Here is a 13268-nt window from a genome sequence, read left to right on the forward strand (position 1 = left end):
CTACTTTTAATTAGTTTAATAATGTACATTTTCTTACCTACTAGGTATTCAAAGTATATCATTTTTAACTATATAATTTTACTCATTTTATAGTTAATAATATTTTGTTTAATTTATATTGTTATAACCACAAGTGACATCATGTATGAAGTTTTATTATTAAAAATGTGTGTTTCAAAGTCATTTAATTATTTTTTTTAATTATATTTTTGAAAATTAATTATACCAATTCAAAAATATCATGTATTACCTATACTATAATATTAAATATAGATACGACCTACTATTTAATAATGAGTGCTAAATATTACCATTTACCTATCAAACATACAATACGATTTACATTTCTTCTCATAGAAACTATTAACTAATAAGGTACCAAGCATTATGAAAAGTTTATAAAGATTCATAAGCATACTAACAAAATATGTATTAACTAGGTATACCTAGGTATATAATTGATGGATTTACCTTAACGTGACAGTCAACCTTTCCTCTGGAGAAATTGGGGTACGCATGTTTGTATTTTGTTTTTGGAGATGTTGTCCAATGAGTAAAACCTGATATTGGATAATATACAAATATTTAAATTTAACAACAATTTATTTATAAGAAATTGTAAACTATTATATAACTTTTTAACTTACCAGTTCGTCAAAAGATTGAATGCTCATTCGATAGTATTTCAAAAACTTTTCAGGGTGTGCTCGTAATGTCATAAAATTTATGTAAAATTGGCCTTCTTGGGGCCTTTTTGCATTTAATGGATGTACCCAATAACGCCTTTTAAGATTTTTTTGTTTTTTTTTGTGCTTTTTGCTTAGTACATATGCGACGCATACTGCTTCGACATCGTCTAACGTATCCATTTAAAAAAAAAAATGATTTTTAACAAAGAAAATCGAAATATACCAAAATTAAATCTGGCTAGCGTAGTAACGTCGTGTTTCAACCACGTTCTAAGCTCAACTGATTGTGTTCTACCTTTGTTACAAATTAGCGCAAATTCAAATCATGATAAATTGGCGCGAAATATCTTAAAATATAAATAAACCGCATTCATAATCCGCTTCGTGTGTAAGCAAACCGCGGACGCGGTCGCGGACGTGATAGCGGTCGAAATCCACAGCCGCGCGCGGCTAAACCGCTCCGTGTGTAACCAGCTTAAAGCTATAGGTCTTCCAGTTACCACAATAATAAGATGTCTACAACGCTTACAACGTATTATTATAGTGTCGTTATCTAACGCGTTCCTACAGCACGTCTAAATGCGTTTCTTTCTGTCTTTCTTTGCTAGTGTTGTGATTTGTTACTGTTCATTATACTCATTATAGTGTCTACTGTCTAGTACTAGTAGTACTCTAGTGTCTATAGCCGTGGGGTCTAGCTTCGATATTTTAAACTTTGTATTCTACATCATAATGGGTCGTATACTTTCGTCAACAATGTTGATCATTTACTTGAAAATTTGAAAATACTAATATTTTTTAAAGAATCGAAATTGAATAAAATTTTTAAGTATAAAACCTAAACAGAAAACGAATTTTAATTTCATAAGAACCGAAAAGAACCGAAATCTAAATTTAAAAACCGAACCGGAACCGAAACCGAAATTTTAGATTTTCTAGGAACCGAACCGGAATCGGAACCGTAAAAATCATCAAGGTTCCAGTCCCTGGTTAAGAACCACCGTCTTAAACATTATTGTTGTAGCTAGCTAGTAATATTGTCTATATGTGTATACCGTCGTTTGGTCTAAAAGAATGTGTTGAATAAGATTTCAAGACCTGACAATCGTAAAGTGGGGCAGAATATAACAATAATTGATCAAAACCCAAAATAAAACTTATCATTAGTAATTGATTTCTCAATTGATTATTCGATTATCCATATAGATTAAAAAACAAGTACCCATGTTGTATATGCACGAGTACGTATGTAAGTATGTATACACATATGTGTGTATTACTATTACAGATAGGATATATATAAGGCTCAATGTGTTGACTGTTGACTGAGGAGTCAGGGTAAAACGAGTGTGTAACCGATTCGGTTCTCACTATGGTCTACGTGACCAAAAGGGCCGAGTTGCACATTCCGAAGGCTCCGGACGGACTGTTGCGACGGACCCCTTTCGGCGGACGGCAGTCGAGTCTGGTCAAAAGAGTGAGCAACACCCGCGTTACTCAGCAGAGTAAGTCTTACAACAGACCCTCATATAGATTTCTAATCAGACTCTCTCATAATATTAGTGTTAATATATTCACTATATCAATTATATATATTATATTCATTGTATAAAATTATATACATTATATTCATTTCTTTATTGTTTAATAAAAATTAATTAAATTAATTAATTTAAATCAGTAATCATAAATATACTCAATCTTCGTATTATTTTGTTTGATACCAATACCTATGGTTTAAAAGCCATTCGACGGTGGACTTCGTTTATTTCATTGGTGTCACTGGTGGGATCTCTAAAAGGGAAGAATTGTCATAATTTATTTTGTGACGGTGCAATTTTGGAGATCACTAAAGAACCTTCGTGGACTACCGCCGTCTGGGTTCAACCGTTTTTGGTGTCGGAAAATCACTACAGAAAAGCAGTACAGAAAATCAATACAGAAAATAGTTCAATAATCGGAGACTTTGGTGTCTAAAAGTATATGTGGTACCTATACATGTAGCATAATATCCGTCGGCTTAGAGCAAAAACTCATTAACGGTTAAACGGCAATTGTTGGTAAATGGCGTTTTAAATAATTGAATTATGTCTTTTCTGACCTTAACATTATAAAATGTTGTATTGTTATGTGATTTTGTTTATTTTTTTTCCTATGATACAAAAACATATTAATCTTATTTTTTTCTTTCCAAAATTTTTTTCAATTTTGAATAGTTCTTTAGAAAAAAAATGTGGAAACATACTCATCTGAAAAAAAAACCATTAGTGAATTCTCGCATTGTTCATTTGTGTATAAATGAATGTTATCTAATTTAGGATAACTACATTAAGTTTCTTTAATATTGAAAAATATCATATTATAAGAAAATTATAAAACAGATTTGTTGAATTATCAAATTAATATTAATACATTAGGTAAAGTGCATTAGGTAAAGTATACAGTTATTGGCACCTTAAGAATTCGTTTTTGGTAAAGTATAAGTAATATCTTTTATTTTTTTTAAAATATTATAAAATAAAATTGGTGAACTTTTTCATAAATTATCAACAAAAAAAATATATAATTATAAAATTAAATATCACATCATTATTAGAAACATAATATCTTATCCTTTTATACTAAATAACATTGGCTTATTAAATATATAGGTAATAAGAATAATTAATTTAATGAGAAAAAAGATTAACAGATACAAATAAAATAATCACATAATTAATCATAGATAATTAGAATATTATCATAGTTTTAAGTTTAACAAAAAAAAAAATTATTCATAAAATTAAATATTGTAATCAATTTATCATCAGTAGGAGGATATTTTATCTTTTTATATTATTAAATAGCATTGGTTCATTCAATATGTAATAGGAATAATATTGTTACAATGTGGAAACATTTTAATAGATACAAATAAATTGTTCATAGGTAATAATATCATTTATCATAGGTAATTGAATTAATACTTGTTTTTTCTAAAATTAAAAATAAAACAATATTAAGTTGGTAATATAATTTAAATTACTTAATTATAAAATATATTATGCAATAACTTTATCATGTAAAAATAAGTTTATTATATTCTTAATCATAGGTTATACTAAAATTATATTTGTTTTTTTCAAAATGTTAAAATATCATTAGTTATAACTTATTACTTTTTAAATTATAAGTATTATGTAAAAATAAAAATCATAGTGTTTTATATAAATAGTTAATAATATAAAATAACTTTAATTATACATATTAATTGGTTTTTTTTAGACTAGGCAAATTTGAATAATATGAATGGTAAATTTCTGGAATAACTTTTTTATTGTATAAATTTATAAGATCTTTTTTCTTTTCAATACTTATAGGTTGTTGTTTTGAGTATAACTTGGAAAGTTCACAATTTATTTATTCATTTCTCATTGCTCTTTTTGTTTTACCTCTTACATAAATTTGTTTATACTCTCCAAAATAATCATACTTATAGCCCAATAGATATTTTGTATACTCAAATCCTTTAACTTTAAGGGCCGGTATTTCATATTCCACTTAAGCTATAACTTTACTAAACTGAAGTTTAATTTGTATTCCGTATATCAATTAGTTTAAGTGTTACCCTTAAGAAAGCTGTACTTTTTCAATTTTCTTCCATGATTTTACATAGATGTTTCAAAAATAGATTTTCCGATTAATTATCATTGATTTATTATTTTAATTATTAAAAGTCATTACTAAACGTGTCTGATCTGTCGTGATTCGTGAACAAATAGTATAAAAAAACCCCTTTATATTAAAAATGAATAAGGTAAGTAACTATTTGTATAAATATTATTTATATAACATTCATATTATATTATGTTTCATTATTGTATAATATTACATTAAAAAACTAAAGTAGGTAATAGTTGATTCCTGGAAATGTTCTAGAATTAATTATCGTGGTATATAGTTTGATACTAGTAGTGAAAAGAATTTTTGAATGTACGAAGTTTCTTACTTTATACAACTGGTATTTGACTCGCATTCAAAAGTGATATCTGGTGCACGCGTTTAAATAGGTACTATACGTATACGTGAACGATAAAGAATTAATTTCCCAGTCGTGGAATAATATTTTATAATTTTTTCTATCTAGTAATATTCAAATTTCAATCAATTTTATTCAAATAATGACTAAAATGATTCCTAAAATAATATGAAAATAAAATAATATCTGTTTAATATAATATATGTAATTATTTATTTAATTTTAATTTTTTTAAATATGTAGAATACAATTTTGAAAAAGAGAAGTTCAAACTTCACTCATACTGAAGTTGATTTATTACAATCGCTTGTGACCAAGTATTGGGACCAATTAGAAAGTAAAAAGTCTGATACTCAAACTTGGAAACAAAAAAATGCATGCTGGGAAAAGTTAACAGATGAATTTAACTCACAAAACTCTGTAATGGAAAATCGCTCGACTAATGTTTTAAGGAAAAAATGGGAAAATTGCAAAAAAAATGTTAAGTCAAAAGTATGCAACGAAAAAAAATATGTCAAAGGTACTGGTGGAGGTCCACCTATTCCAGCAACAACTTTTTCTGCAACAGAAAACCAAATACTTTCCCTTATAAACATACAAGCTACGAGAGATGATGCCTTATTTGATTGCGATGCTGTTACAGGTATAAATTTACTTTTTATAATTATAATAATAATTATCTTTTGAATTTATTTTTAGATTTAGAGGCTTCATCATGGATTGATACAGTACCAGAGAAAAGCAGTTCCCCAGATGATGACACTGTATTGAAATGGGATAATTATTCGCCGGCACTTTTAAAAACACCCGTTTCTAAGCCGTTATTGATTACTATACCATCTGATATTTATTCCGTTAGTCTAATGTAGAAAAATTTACGAGTTTAGATTTGTTTATAATAGTATATAATTAGGTACTTTTTATTATTAGGCTGGCGTGAGTAATGGTGGAAATGAAACGTTATCAAAAGAAATAATAATAGATGAAACTATGAGATCGAACAACACACGTAAATATATTATTGATATTATATTTATAATAATATTTAAAAAATAAAAATCTTTATTTAAATATAATAAGCTATTTATTTAAATATTTGATTGGGATGTCATTATATTATGTGTATATAAACTCCCAGAAAAATATTATAGATCGGAATGTGAAACATTAGCAAAACTTAAAATATAAAAATTATTTTGATAACAATTGATTTGCTATTTATAATTTTTTGTCGTAGCTCTCCAAAAAAAAGTGAAAACATCTGGCACAATAACCAACAAAAATGGAGTGAATTAGCTGATGAGAAAAAAAAAACAAGTTTATTAAAAAATGAAAAGTTGAAGCTTGAAATGCTGCATTTACAGGAAGAGCACGATTTGAAAATTCAAATTTTGCAATGTGAATTAGCTATTAAAAAAAACAACTCGAGATGCTATAATTTAAATTCAATTTAATCTTTTTTTTTTAATTTTGACTTACGAGGTTTTGCCGTGTAGCCGACGATATAAGACTTACTATTCGATGTTGAAAAATGTCCACCCTCATTTTTTGGTTCTTGACAGTTTTTCAGTAATGTAAGAGTGCGGCTCTTGTACATTTTATCGAAAATAATAATATTATAATGTATTATATTATTATAATTATATAGTATAATAATATTGTATAGTACAAGCAGGGGTACGACACTCCGTGAATTGGTCAGATCGGGCGATTGTGGCCTTGAATTTACAAAAGTAAACGAAATCTGAATAATGATTACTAAATGGTAAACAAGCCAACCCCGCACAGCGTACCCAGCCTACATTACAGTAAACGTTTACATAATACCACTTTGGGTCTAACATCATATTGGTAAACGTTTCCGTGTTTTTCGGAGGTTCAGACTTCAGATCATAGGTAAACAAGACCCCAATCAGCTGATCGAGTGTCGCTTCTATATTGTTCTATGGTACAAGTATATAGTGATAATGGTATAGGTAACAATAGTATATAGCAATTTAGATTCTATTATATAGATTGGTTATTTTAAGGAATGTTATTAAATAGTTAAAATTGTCTATACTTAAAATTTCTCTTAATGTTAGGTGAAAAAAAATTTTTTCTTTGTTCGGTTAGATTAGGGCATTCTAGGAGTAGGTGTGTTATGGAAATCGAGGCGTTGTTGCAGAGTATGACACTCTGCTGGAGATTTATCTGGAAGAAGTTAACATTTTCGGAGGCGTGCATCTCGCCGTTGGCTTTCCTGCGGGAAGCGCAAGCCTCGGAGCCGGGCTTGTGTGTGACACGGGTCGTTTGCATGCGTTCGCACGCCACGCAATGATCTTCGCCTATCGTAATTGATACACACCTAGATAAATAGTTAACAACTTTCGTGAACCATACGACATAACAAAAAAGAAAATAAATGAGAGCACAATCGTTTAATACTTACCACACGAAAGAGTCGACAAGTTGTGATACTTTGACATGCGCAATGCTCAATGTCAAGCGACATCGAGCGAGCCGCGAATCGTACAGTACTATGTACTCACATAGGTAGCACGCGCGCGATGACCGCATAATGTCTACCATGTGTTTCACCACCAGTCAATGGTGTGAGCATTAGGTTGCCTACCCTTCATGGTACAAGGTGTAGCTACTGAGGCCCTTTTAAGGCAGCAATACAAAATCATTATCCTCTAGCAGGCGATTTCATTTGCAAATATTATCTACTCACCAGTATGTACATTTATACTGTCAACTCGTCCACATGATTTAACCCACGTTTTCTGCATACTAACCTCTTTAGGAAATCTATGTAGCAAAATCCTTTTATCTGGGGACTTAGATCCCTTACAAGTTGCTACTGCACATTTAGGCATATTAGGGACGTTGATGGGTTTATAAGTACAATAAATAAAACAAAACAACTTGATAATGGTAATAATGTTATAAAATATATTTTTCAGAAAACAACAGCACAAGTTTATGACATAAATCACATTTTTATACAATGTTAATTACAAAAACATACATTGTAAAATAATACTAAAAAATGAATAATATTGTATTATACAGAGTGATTTTTATATCACACAATACTTATTACTTCATGATGTATTGCAGAATATTTTTAAGAGTACGTCGATACATACAAATCTAATTTTAAACAAGTAGTTTATGAGTTATAGTTAGTAGTAGTTATAATAAATTATTAGAGTTATACTTTTACTAGTGTTACTTAGTGAAATAATAATTTCGTGACAAAAAGTTCACCCTGTATACGTATACAATATGCATATATATCATTATTTATATTATAGAGAATCATTGGACAATTAATTCTAAGATCCGAAAATAGTCTTATTTTAGTACATTTAAAATTATCATATTGCCACCTTATTTTAATTTTAAATAAAATTGGAACTGGACCAAGTGACGTCAATATTTCATGGCATAGTTGATAAAATAAGGTTTATTCCATTAACACTCAGTAGTATCTCAGTTTCGTTAAAGTTGCTGCCATACCATGTTAATTATATCATGGTACCCACATAGTTACCACGCGCGCGATGACCGCATAATGTCTACCGTGTGTTTCACCTCCAGTCTATGGCGTGAGCATTAGGTTGCCTACCCTTCATGGTACAAGGTGTAGCTACTGAGGCCTTTTTGAGGCAGCAATACAAAATCATTATCCTCGAGCAGGCGATTTCATTTGCAAATTCAATACTATTACATCTTTTCACGGGCAAAATAAAAAATTATATCGAATGTGGGCTTCTTGCATTATGAGTAGAGCTAATTTTTTACTATTCGAACGCAGTCGCATTTTAATTCAAAATTCATCTATTTGTGTGTTTAAATGATTTTAAAGTTTTTTTTTATTTTTTATTTTTTGAATACACCAACAAAATAACTACTTATTTGAGTTTTGTACATTAAAATACTATAAATAATATATTATATCAATATTCTACTACAGAATATGAAAAATATCTATAGGTATATAAACAATTTCTATCGATTCAATGGTTCAAAAATCATATTAATATAGAGTAATTGAATGGTTTATATATGGTTATACAATAGAACGCGTAATAAGACTTGTAACAACGTTGCATCTTGATTTTAGTGAAACAATGCTGGTTACTTCGTCTGCTTTGATTCAAATCTCAAAGAAGACGTTATAATGGTATAGATTTAATCCCATAAATGTGTATAACACAAACATCACTGACAAACTTAAAATAGATAATTTATTCGTGGTCTTTTGATTTAAATAATGTGTTATTAAGTTTTTGATACAAACTTTTTTGTGCATTAACTGTGATATATTTATAATAATATACACTCTAGTTCCAGTCAGAAAACATATAATTAATATAGTACTTTTACAGTTTTACCATCGGAACTAATTAAACAAATATATTGATAATTTTCAAATTATTCAAGGTAATGTAAATGTTATAAATAAGTATTGTAATTGAAATTTGAAACGAATATAAAATGGTTATTAATAAGTCATTCATTGGTTTATTATAGTTTCATCAGCGTATATATATTTTACATGTAGGCGTCAAAATAAAACAGTTTAACCAAACATATAAATAATATACATATAGATAAAATTATAAGAATATTCTGAAATAATAATGATATATAAATAAAAATAAATTATCGATGTGATAAATAAAATAATTAATTAGATTGTCACTCAATTACACCACAAAAACGTTTATTATTATTACATACATTTATTTTTATAAAGTATTTAATTATTATAACAGATTGTTAATTAAAAACTCTCAAAACAAGTTAAACAATGCATATGAATGTGATACCTGCATAATAAAATAACAATTTAATGTTACTAAATGATATATCAACGACTCCCCGACATACCAAACTACAACGGATGTCTCACTATTCTCTGTAGCAATAGTTTGCTTAACCAGTATGGCGCGACCAAACAAATCGTGTTCGATGTAAGTAAAAAGTGTTCAAAGCGAACACCGGATTTTGCCAAACCCACTAAATATATGGCATTATTTTAGCATTATGACGTGATGGTAAAACCACGCAGAAGATAAACTGTTGTGAATATTTTCTAATTCTCAACTTATATAATATACCGATTATAGGCTTATAGTTTATGATATTTCAAAAATCCATTAATTATTTTAAGTGTGTCGAAATTTGTATAGATCTAAATTAAATTGTGGTCGTAAAAAAAGGTTGAGAGGTATGATTAACTAAAAATTGATAACTTATTATTTTCATAATTACATAAACAAAAAAATCATCTTTTCTATAATAATTGTCACTAATTGTTAAGAGTAGGATATTAATTAATTTGATATCAATAAAAGAAATACGAAAAACACAATCGTATACATGAAACAAAACATAATTATAAAACAACTAACGAATGAATTATTAAACAAATTGTTATTGTAAATAAACGGATAATGATAGTTTCAAGAACCGACTCACTTTTGTATGTAATAAATTATATATTATATTAAATATTAGCTGTCAGCAATTTTTTGCAAAAACTTTTTTCAATATACATTTACGTATAAGTACATACCTACATTCAATTCATTACAACATACACATTTCAGATTTCATATTTATTTTTACATTAAACACGACGTTGTGTTCAGTATAGTAAATATATTTTTCCATTTTTAACCTTTCAGTAGGTAAAGTGTTTCTACGTTTCAGGCAACGAGGGGATTTTCGTGTTGATGAGGCGACTTGGTGGCGCCGATCGTGCATTGATCATTCGATAACAGTCGTTTTCTTTTACACCGTTGAAATAAAAACTTGTAGCTAGTAGATATTGTAGTGTAAATTATACAGGGTGTTTTTAAGCTGGCTGACCCATAATTATGCATTATACATAAAATCAAAATCTAATTTTTTATAATTTGTATTTAAAAGAAAAAAATAAAGTACTTATAATTAAAAATGTTATACAACAATTATATGTTTATTAAAAATAACAATATCGAAAATAAAATGGGGTGAGCATGTTTGTAAAATCACCCAGTATATAAATGCACACGATTTATTACCGACCTTCGACTTTATAACCACTTATAAACATTGTATGTATAGCCTCATGAAGGGTCGACGTATTTCGACCCGAATTTCTGTAGCGTATACCGCAGGTGGCAGGTTGAGGTGTATTTCAACTACAATTTATTATCCTTGTGTATAAACGAAAACCATTAAAAACGTGTACAATAATAAAAAAAAACCAGACATTATACATATATATATATAATAAGTATAATGTACAATAAAATAAGTCGTATATCGGTTATCTGTAATGGCTATGCCCACTGAATGAACGAATATTAGACAAAATTATAGAATAAGGGACATAAAGTATAATATTATACAAAAAAAATAATAGTTTAGAAATCTTATAAATTATCACATCATGTACTAACTATTCTGTTTCCAAATCGGGTGCAAAAAAACCTTTAGTAGTTCGATATGAGTGCCTAGTTTTCTTAAGTTGAGTGCGTAGTTTTTTTTTTTTTGAGACAGAACTGATCTCAGAGAATTTCAAACTATGTTGAATAAAATATAATATATTCATTAACAATTTGTAAATTTGTAAATCCTGAACAATTGCAGCCAAATTTTTACCAGTTTACTCATTTCCAGCTTATAATATTAGATTTTTAATATTGTTGTAAACGTACTATCCGCAGTCCATATGACGATGCTTTTAAGTGAGAAAAGTGTAGACAATTTTCAAGGAAATCGAAAATGCAATGTTTGTTCGCAAAAATTATAGTAATGTACAATAGAGTGTGTGTGGAATGACGAAAAGGTGCTAATAAGGTGCTGAGATCTTGGTGATTAAAATACATCTGATTGCACTGTGATCAGGGCTGCTTTAAACGTGGTGTCGGCTCCTTTGATATGGCCGCTCACGTGTTAGCAGTGAAGAGTTGTTGTTACCAAATTCTAAAAGGATAATTAGTTTCGGGTTTCTACGATTTCTATAGGTGCGCCCGTCTGCCAATTGGTAATTGGGTTTTTACTATTTGGGATTATAGGTTTTATGTTGTATAAGGTCGACTACTAATCATGAATTCTATATACTTATAGAGCTCGCGTGACCCTCAACAAAAGATTATTATACGTTATGTAAGTCATTTATTAATCATAAGTCATGATATTCTATACATTCGTATGGCTCGCAGGTTGCGACAATAGGTTATACATTGTGAGAGGTCGATGTATTCTATATAGGGTTGTAAATTAGAAATATTTCAAAATTGAAAATTTCACTCTTCTTGAAATATTTCAATAAAATTATGAAAAATATGTTTTTTTCTTTTAAACGTGTTTATAGATGATTAGAAATAATATATTGATAAAACACAGAAAACATTGATTATGAATAACTTATCAGTTAGGTATCATTTATCAACCAAGGTTTACGAATTAAAAACCCTACCAAAGATTTGTTAAACAACTTCTAAATTATATATGTTGTGTTCATAGACATGTAAAACAACTAGATTGTGGATTTGCATATTACATTCACATAAGAACATTGAAGTCTAGTGACCATTTGCCAACAGGGAAATGTTTAAAAAATGACTCAATAGATAAGATTATAAGAATATAATATACCTATACATATTTAATTGACATACACATAATAATATAAATAATATAATATATATTACAAATATATATAATATACTTATATACATATTAATATATTATCATTTATCAATCATGCAATTTTTCCGTTGGCATATGGCTGACTTCAATATTGTCTTGTAGTCGGTTATTTAGTTTTTTTATATGTCTATGTTTATGTATTATTATGTATGTAGTATGTAACTATGTTACATATTTTCTTTATTTCATACAATAAACCAACTTTTAAAAATATTCACATGGAAATAAAAAAAAAATATTTTTCATTAAAATAAATTTCTTGAAATTTTACAACCCTAATTCTATATTATATTCGCAGAGCTCGTACTCACATACAAAATATACACTAGCCATGACTTAAATTATAAATTAAAAACCTGATGCATATTTTTACAACATCGGTACCTAAGTTATCCTCGTAACAAGCACGTGTGCCTAATACTGCCCGGACAACCTGAGCAGATCTGAGGAGAAATATAGATATAATAATTATCATAAATCTATATTTTTGTGTATTATTTAATTATTTGTATCTCATTAAACATAATATTATCATATATAACGAGGGTCACCAAACTGCCACTAGCGTCTTATCCTAGGACACAACAAATTAATTTTATAGACTTAATAATTATATAGGTGGTAATTTAATATAATTTTTCTTTTCAAAATTAAATCATTATTTGACATTATTTGACCTAATTATATTGTTTCACATTCTACAAAATGTATTATACATTTGATATTTTATTATTTTACTAGCTGCCCGTGTGCCTCGATTCCGGGCGTTGTGGAAGCCGCCTCCGGCGCCTTCGAGGTGGTCGAGTGAAAATCGTTTCACCGGAAATTCGAAAAAAAATTGAGTCGTACCGAAAACTGTGACT

The sequence above is a fragment of the Myzus persicae genome, unplaced genomic scaffold (assembly GCF_001856785.1).
Source record: "Myzus persicae strain clone G006 unplaced genomic scaffold, MPER_G0061.0, whole genome shotgun sequence".
NCBI classification, from domain to species: Eukaryota; Metazoa; Arthropoda; class Insecta; order Hemiptera; family Aphididae; genus Myzus; species Myzus persicae.